The 10,499-nt window shown below is 29.4% G+C and overlaps 1 protein-coding gene across 1 annotated transcript in view; it reads right to left on the bottom strand.

Moving 5' to 3' along the window:
• LOC143251258 (glutamate receptor ionotropic, kainate 2-like) overlaps positions 1–10,499 on the bottom strand; it is a 427,216-nt gene that overhangs the window by 157,341 nt on the left and 259,376 nt on the right. The gene's annotated exons all lie outside the window — the stretch shown is intronic.

Genomic DNA, 10,499 nt, shown 5'->3' with positions numbered 1-10,499 from the left:
CTACAGGATGTTAAATAAATCGGACTGCTATCTATTAGATTATGCGTTGACTACAGGAAGTTAAATAAATCGGTCTGCTATCCATGAGATTCTGTGTTGACTATAGAAAGTTAAATAAACCAGACTACTATCCATTAAGTTCTGTTTGACCACACAAAGTTAAATAAATTAGACTGCTATCCATTAAGTTCTGTTTGACTACAGAAAGTTAAATAAATCGGAGTATTATCCATTAGGTTCTGTTTCACTACTGGAAGTTAAATAAATCGAAGTATTGTCCATTAGGTTCTGTTTAACTACAGAAAGTTAAATAAATCAAACTGCTATCCATTAGGTTCTGTTTTACTACAGGAAGTTAAATGAATCTGACTGCTATCCAGTGATACTTTTCGTACTTTATCAGGGTTAATGTGTATCATCATCCTAGACTTATCCAGGTGATATTGACAAGTTCTTCCCACTTTAAATGAACATAACCAGAAAAACCTTGAATTGGTTATTTATAGTTACGTATACCATATGTTATTATGAAGCTGTGTGTGTTTTCTTATAGGAAGCCACATCGATCTACGTCTTGAGCTTACGGAGGGGAATTGAACCGTTGAATTTAGCATTGTAAATCCGTAGACTTACCGCTGTACTAACGTGCTTCTGTTAAAATGCTTTTTAAAATCATATTTTGCCATTGGAAAGTATGGTATTCAAAAGTTAACATTTTTGATAACAAAATGAAAGCTATTACAAGGTTCTTAACATCACGAGACAGTTAGTGAGTTATTTCTGTTTGTCAGTTGATTTTCTCACCGTTATTAATATTGGAAGGTATTTTTTGATTGATTAATACTTATTACTTTATTACTAATTATTGATTCATTAATATTTATTATTTCATTACTAACTATTGACTCATTAATGTTCAATCATTAAAATTTATTGTTTTATATCTAATTATTGATTCATTAATATTTATTATTTCATTATTAATTATTGAGTCATTAATATTTATTATTTCATTATTAATTATAGAGTCATTAATATTTATTATTTTATTATTAATTATTTAATGATTGATATTTGTTATTATGTTATTATTTATTGAGTCATTAATATTTGGTATTTTATTATTAATGTTTATTATTCTATTACTAATTATTGATTGATTAACATTTATTATTTTATTATTAACTATTTATTCATTAATATTTATTATTTCATTATTAATTATTGAGTCATTAATATTTATTATTTCATGATTAATTATAGAATCATTAATATTTATTACTCTACTATTAATTATTCAGTCATAAATATTTATTATTTTATTATTAATTATTGATTCATTAATATTTAAAATAATGTGTTTACCAATATTGATGTAAAGTTCTCGCCAGCCACTTGTTGTTTCATTGTGTTTTGGTAGTTGTTATTATTGTGAATAAATTGTTTTTTGTTGTTGAACTCTGATTGTAACGTCGTGTTGATTTTAGGCTCAAAATCCTACAGCTATGAGAGAAACCTAGACACATTTTAAGTAATAGATTTGCTATTATTGATAGTAGACTTGCTATAAATAAGGTTAGACTTGCTGTTATTAAAAATAGACTTAGTATTATTTAAAGTAGACTATAACTGTTTATGATACTCTAAATATCGTACATATAGTTTGATTCACTCTGTTACAGTACAATGAAGTTATGTTTTTCTAACTACTGTTATAGTAACTGTTTATGATATCCTAAATACCATACATATAGTTTGATTCACTCTGTTACAGTACAATGAAGTTAAACTCTTCTAACTACTGTTATAGTAACTGTTTATGATACCCTAAATACCATACATATAGTTTGATTTACTCTGTTACAGTACAGTGAAGTTAAGTTCTTCTAACTATTGTTATAGTAACTGTTTATGATACCCTAAATACCATACGTATAGTTTGATTCACTCTGTTACAGTACAATGAAGTTAAGTTCTTCTAACTACTGTTATAGTAACTGTTTATACCATACGTATAGTTTGATTCACTCTGTTACATTACAATGAAGTCAAGTTCTTTTAACTACTGTTATAGTAACTGATTATGATACCCTAAATACCATACATATAGTTTGATTTACTCTGTTACAGTACAATGAAGTTAAGTTCTTCTAACCACTGTTATAGTAACTGTTTATACCATACGTATAGTTTGATTCACTCTGTTACAGTACAATGAAGTCAAGCTCTTCTAACTACTGTTATAGTAACTGTTTATGATACCCTAAATACCATACATATAGTTTGATTTACTCTGTTACAGTACAATGAAGTTAAGTTCTTCTAACTATTGTTATAGTAACTGTTTATGATACCCTAAATACCATACGTATAGTTTGATTCACTCTGTTACAGTACAATGAAGTTAAGTTCTTCTAACTACTGTTATAGTAACTGTTTATACCATACGTATAGTTTGATTCACTCTGTTACAGTACAATGAAGTTAAGCTCTTCTAACTACTGTTATAGTAACTGTTTATGATACCCTAAATACCATACACATAGTTTGATTTACTCTGTTACAGTACAATGAAGTTAAGTTCTTCTAACTATTGTTATAGTAACTGTTTATGATACCCTAAATACCATACGTATAGTTTGATTCACTCTGTTACAGTACAATGAAGTTAAGCTCTTCTAACTACTGTTATAGTAACTGTTTATGATACCCCAAGGACCATATATTACTTACAAGTTTCACCTTATAGTCCCTAAACGTTGTATGATCATGCGTGTCGGAGATGAGAACTGCTGAGCAAACGATGTGTTACATATAAATATATAATTTATATATATAAATATGTAATTGTAACAACTGTTGTATGAAGAAGGCTTAACATGATCAGCTAAGAACCAGCACCTACTGCCCAGTAACATATAAATATACAGTAGGTAATCGGACTCATGTTTATATAGAAAATTAAACTCTATAGATCTCAAACTACAGTAAAAACTACTGCCATATAAAAGCTGAGATACTGGGGCTTTCTTTGAAGACAAAGTTTAACACCAGAATTCTCAAACAAGCATTTGTTTATGTTTATAATCACTAGATGACGCGGTAGTTCATTCTTCTCTCTGTTGGTTTGTTTACTTGTGTTGTTGTTTTTTTATTTCGCTCAAAGCTACACGAGGGCTATCTGCACAAGCCGTCCTTGAATTAGCAATGTAAGACTAGAGGGAAGGCAGCTAGACATCACCACCTACCGCCAACTCTTGGGCTACTCTTTTACCAACGAATAGTGGGATTGAACTCTTATGTAGTTCAATAAACATTTTTTGTGGTTTATTATTTTTCTGTGCATATATATATTTATTCAGGTTTTTTGTATCATTTTTTGTAGTTTCAATACCGCTATTTTCAGTTTAAATATAACTTGTTATTGTTTAAAATATATTGTTTTGTGTTTTTATCGTCTTAGCCCTTTATAGTAATAACTCATTGAAATCTTCATTTCCGCCATGTTTTTGTAACAATAAAGGATTAACACGAACTTTGCTTTTAAGCAGTTAATTTTGTTGAATTTTTGAAAATATTTTCAATGCATGAGTGGAATGTTTTAATACGAGTAGTATAACATAGTAAGAACATAAATGAAGAGAATTTGATTGAAAATGTTGTTTATATGTCGTTTAATGGACGTGAAAAACCCCAAAAGGTGAGGTTGAAAACTGAAAGGTGAGATTTGAAGTTTGATAGAAATTCAACTGATTTAAAGTATAGACCACGATAAAATAGTGATAGAAGAAACTGCTGAATGTATACCATGACATTTAAATAACATAACTAGTGTTAATGTAAGCTAACACACTGACGAAGAAAACCTGATTTTTCAGAACTTTCAGTATTACTAGAAGCTCGTGGAATCTTGTGATTCCACTGATCAAAACTGATCAAAAGGAAAGCTTCTGATACAACTGATCAAAAGGAAAGCTTCTGATACAACTGATCAAAAGGAAAGCTAATGATACAACTGATCAAAAGGAAAGCTTCTGATACAACTGATCAGAAAAAGCTTCTGATACAACTGACCAAAAGGAAAGCTTCTGATACAACTGATCAAAAGGAAAGCTTCTGATACAACTGATCAAAAGGAAAACTTCTAATACAACTGACCAATAGGAAAACTTCTGATAAAACTGATCAAAAGGAAAGCTTCTGATACAACTGACCATATACTTATCGTATGTGTTGATAATACGCCAAACTTTTAATTTTTCACTCTAAAACAAAGTAAGAAACTTGAGAGACGGCTTTAGGTTTCTTTAACAATATTAAATATGTTGTATCGCAACAGATGTCGCCACAATATTTCATTAGAACTGGCAGTGTCATGCTAATGTGCAGAAACATACACGGGCTTTTCGCTACGTTAAATTGTTTTATAAGCTCCATCTGATATCAGAACTATATTTACAAAATCTCAGGACTAACTAATCCAATCGTTGTTGTGGATGACTGTCATGTTTTGTTTTTTTCTGTAAGTTATGCCACGTGATTAAGCGGCGTTTTGAACCTCTTCCTTTAACAGATGTCACCACCAGTATTACCAAAAACTCAAAACCTCGTTGAACCAAATTTTGTTTTGCGTCTGTTGAATCAGACGAGATCCAGGTCGAACACTAAACAAACAAAAATGTCGTTGAGAACAAAAATAAGAAACAACGTAATGTAACATACAACTGTATTTTCACTTGTTTGTAAGTGACTTGTTTCGTTAATGTGAAACTTCTGGGTAATAAGTGTCGTTTCTTAAAAACTACTATCCCTGGTTTGAATCTTTAATTTTCCACCCCTCTCCATGAGATGTACTACGAAAATTATGTAAAAATGTGTGAACAAAAATAAGAATTTTAATAGATTAATGATTACCTTTCTGAAAATAACTATTTGGCAGTTTTATGTCATCTTAATTATCTAGATGAAACATAGTTTTGTTGGGTGTGTCTGACTTAAAAATTTCTCTTAACATCCTTTTGTATTATACATAATACTCTATTTAGATAAATCTGTATATATATATATACCTACATTAATCTGTATATATATATATATATATATACCTATGTATGTAGATAAATCTGTATATATATATCACGTCATCCCTTAAGTAATGTCCGATTTTAGATTCAGAAAAAGAGAAAGGATTTGAAACGTGTTTAATGTTATTTAATCAATAATGTATGTTCCATTATTATTAATTATTTCTTGCTAACGATTCACAAGCTTCTGAATGTCACTTCTATAAAATTCTCGGGGTTTGGAAGAAAAGAATGTAGGGAGGGTAGTTTTGACATCTTCCAAGCTCTTTTCCATCAAGATGGTTCTTACCAGAGGGAACAGATGATAATCAGATGGGACATGGTGTGGATAATAAGGAGGATGTGGAAGTTTTTCCCTGTCCAGCTGGTCAATCTTTACAGATGTGATCCTTGCTGTTTGGAGCCGAGCATTATCCTGGTGTAACACAACACTTTATGATTGATCAAAGCAGGCCTCTTATTTTTCAGTGCAACACTAAAGCGTTCTAACTGTTGACAATAGAAGTCTGATGTAATCGTTACACTGATTGGCGGCAACTCAAAGTGGATCAAACTAACAATGTCTCACCAAGACTTTCCTAAGGTGGAGGTCCATTTTGGGCTGTGCTTCAGCCAGTGTACCTGCTCCGGAGCCATTGTCTACGGCGCTTAACGTGTTTATAATATATCAATTTTTCATCTACAGTCACTAACCTGTTCAAAAAAGGTGATATACGTTCACGAGAGTTCAGAGAAGTTCAAATGTCAACTCTTGCTATAAGGTTGGCTTCTGTCAACTCATGGGGAACCCATTTTCCAAGTTTTGACACCTTTCCAAGCTGTTGTAAATGAAAGTGAACTGTTATATGGGTTGAATTAAGGTTCTGTGCTAGTTCTTCAACTGTTACAGCACAATCTTCATCAGGTGCAGCCAGCAGCAAGTCATCATTAAACTCAACAGGACGACCTGAATGTGGTACATCATTTAAGCTGTAGTCACCTGATCTGAACTTCTGTAACAACCTTCAACATTTTCTTTCATTGAGAGACTCTGCACCTTGAATGTTTCGTGTAGTTTCTGCTGCACTATTGCCTTTTTTAAACTTATAAATCATTATATGCCTAATGTATTCCTCAGACACATCCATCTTCATAGGGTTTATTTGATTAATGATATGAAAATTTGGGTTAGTTTTTATTTGTCTGAACATTTTATACACATCCAACTACATACTTTAGTCATTAAAACCTTCTATAAAGACAGAAATGATGATGCACTTTATGTATTAAATTTTCAGATATTACATATGAGATGACCTGATATATAACTAGGTAAATCTATATATATATATATATACACCTATATAAACCTGCATAGATGTATATAGTAGAAAAATGTGAATATGTATATATATACCTAGATAAATGTTTATATATATATATATAGATAAATCTATATATATACACCGAGATAAATATGTGTATCTATATACCTATATGTCTTTATATATATATATACCTAGCTAAAGATATATATATACCTAGATAAATTTGTATGAATACATAACAAGATAAACCCTCACTCTCTATATATAAACTTAGATAAATCTGTATATATATATATAAATCTAGATATATATATATATATATATATATATGGATAAGTCTCTATCTATATATCTAGGTAGAAAAATGTCTATATATATATAGACCTAGATAAATATATATATATATAACTAAATGAATCTGTACTAGAGTTCTCTTTATATGTATATACGTAGATAAATCTGTGTGTATATATATATATATATATATAAATCTAGATATATATATATATACACCTAGATCAATCTGCATACATATATATAACTAGATAAATTTATATATATATATATATCATACCAAGATAAATATCTTTATATATATACACGTAGAAAAATATGTGTCTATACCTATACCTAGATACATTTGTATATTTATATACCTAGATTATATACATTTATATATCTGCAGATATATACATATACATCGATAAATCTGTATATATATTGATAAACCTACATATAACTATCTAGTGAAATTTGCATATGTTACCTAGATAAATCTGTATATATATATATATATATCTGGACAAATCTGTATATATACACCTTGATAACTCTCTAAACATATACACGTAGATATATCTGTGTATATATATATATAGAAAAATGTATATATATACACACCAAGATAAAAAATTCATATACATATACCTAGATAAATATTTATATATATAAATATACCCAGATAAATTTCTATATTTATGTAACTAGATAAATCTTTATATTTATATATTGAGATAAATCTCTCTCTGTATATATATATACCTACAAAAATCTATAGATATTTATATGCGTAGAAAAATGTGTGTGTATATATATATACCAAAATAATATGTATATATATCCCAAGATAAATCATTGTGTATATATACATATATCTAGATACATCTGTATATATATCTAGATAAATATTCATATATACAGATATATCTAGATAAATCTATTTATATATATATATGTCTGGATGAATCTGCCTATATATACATAGATGAATCTTTATGTATGTTTATATGTACAGTTACGACAGAAAGTTTTCGTACACCTGCATCCCGAGTGGTTTTTTGCTTATAACTTAGAAAGTATCACGATTAGGCTAATAGAAGTAAAGTATATTATAAATATTATTCTAATGCATATCTACATAATTTTTTATGTAAATTAAACAACAAATAAACTGTTTATAAACAAATAACCAAAAATAGGAGGAGCAGAAAGTGTTCGTACAGTTCAGAACATGTGAAAAAACTGATATTCCCGTAAAAAATTTGTTTAGTTTGATGAATAAACTATATTATACCATTCCAGAACAAGATACTGGGCTCATAATTATTGGAATTTAGCCAGCAAAAGATATACTTCCGGCAATTTAACGCCGTCTCTGTCATTAACTGCTTGGTCATCATGGCGAACGGGACACAACTGTTCAGTAATTTAAAAATACCGAATTATTGTAAAATATAAGTCTCGTGTGTCTGTTTCCGGTATGGCTACACAACTTAATGTGCCGAAATCTACTGTTTAAAGCATAATTGCCAAGTTTAAGCTTACAGGATCAACTGATAACCTATCTCGTTCCGGACGCCCCACCAAAATTCCAGAGATAACCAAGAGGAAGGTTCTCAGAGAAGTTAGTAGGAACCCTCGTTTAACATGTAATGACATACAGAAACTGGTAAGGGAAACTGGGGTTGAAGTAAGCACCTCCACAGTTACGAACATGTTACGTTCTTCTGGGTTCAAAGCATGCCGTCCTCGTAGAACTCCATATTTAAAGCCTGTTCATTTAGCAGCACAATTGAGGTATGCAAGAAAGCATGTAGATAAACTCTTTACCTATTGGAAGAGTATTATTTGGTCAGACGAGACTAAAATCGAGCTTTTCGGCCATAATAATGCTCGCTATATGTTCTGTAAGAAGGGGGAACGAAATCTTTCAAAGAACACCGTCTCTACAGTTAAACACGGAGGTGGCTCGATCATGCTATGGGGTTCCTTCAGCTCTTCTGGTGCAGGCAGCCTTCACCGCGTCAACGGAATCATGAAAAAAGAAGAGTGCGTTGATATATTAGGCACTTATATCAAGAATGATGCTCGAAACTTGCGGCTTGGGCGTCGTTGGATCTTCCAGCACGACAATGACCCTAAGCATACATCGAAATATGTGCAATCCTGGTTGCAGAGGAACCATATAAGCATTCTGGAGTAGCCATCGCAGTCACCCGATCTCAACCCAATTGAAAACGTTTGGCATGAGTTGAAGACCAGGGTTCATCAACGTCATTCGAAAAACTTGCAAGAGTTGGAGGTCTTCTGTAAAGAAGAATGGAAGAAAATACCAGTCGAGTACTGTGAAACGATCATGGAGGGCTATGAAGAGAGATTGTGCCAAGTAATTCACCTGAAAGGTTACACAACTGACCATTAAAGTAGACGTACGAACACTTTCTGCCCCTCCTATGTTTGGTTATTTGTTTATAAACAGTTTATTTGTTGTTTAATTTACATACAACTTCATGTAGATATGTGTTAGAATGATATGTATAATATACTTTACTTTCATTTTACTAATCTTGATACTTTTTTAGTTATGAGGAAAACTATTCACGACGCAGGGGTACGAACACTTTCTGTCATAACTGTGTATGTTTGTAGATAAATCTGCATATATATATATATCTAGATTATTCGGTATTTGTATATATCTAGATAAATCTTTACATATCTATACCTAAATAATTCAACATATATACAAACCTAGATCATTCTACATATATATATATCTACATATATCATTATATATGTATATATACTTAGATAAATAGCATACATATATATACCTAGATAGTTCTCTCTATATATATAACTAGTTAAAACTGCATATATAAATACTTATATAAAAATATATATATATAGATTCAAAGGTAAAGCAGTATATATATATATATATATGCGTAGAAAAAATGTATAGATATATACGTAGATAAATGTGTATATATACCTATATAAATTTCTATTTATATATATATTTATATATACCAAGATAAATCTCTCTATATATGTTTTTATATAGTTAGATAACTCTATATAAATATTCCTAGATAATCCTCTCTATACACACAAATTTATATTTATCAAAATAAATCTTTCTCTCTGTACATATACTTAGATACATCTGTATATATGGATATATACACGATAAATATGCGTATATATACCTAGGTAAATCTATATATGTATAGATAAATAAATCTACATATATATATAACTAAATAAATCTATATATATATATATACGTACAAAAATGTCTATCTATATTTACCTAGATAAATCTGTATATATATATACCGAGATAAATCTGTGTATATTTATATACCTAGGTAAATCTGTGTATATTTATATACCTAGGTAAACCTACTCATATATATCTAAATAATTCTGCAAATATACGTACCTATTTATATCATTATATATATATAGACACCTAGAAAAATTTGTATATATATATATATACCTAGACAAATTTCTTGATATATATATATATATACAAGTAGATAAATCTGTATATACATATTAAAATAAACCTCGTAAAAATATATATATATACCTACATAGATCTATATATATACATAGATAAATATGCATATATATATATACCCAGGTAAAACTATATATATATATATCTAAATATCTCTACATATATATATACCTACATAAATCTATATATATACCTAGACAAATCTGTTGATATATATATATATACACCTACATAACTCTGTTTATATATATATATATTTCAATATATAAATATACCTTCATAAATCTGTATATATAT

Source organism: Tachypleus tridentatus, chromosome 5, assembly GCF_004210375.1.
Source record: "Tachypleus tridentatus isolate NWPU-2018 chromosome 5, ASM421037v1, whole genome shotgun sequence".
NCBI classification, from domain to species: domain Eukaryota; kingdom Metazoa; phylum Arthropoda; class Merostomata; order Xiphosura; family Limulidae; genus Tachypleus; species Tachypleus tridentatus.
This window is presented reverse-complemented; position numbering and strand designations above follow the sequence as displayed.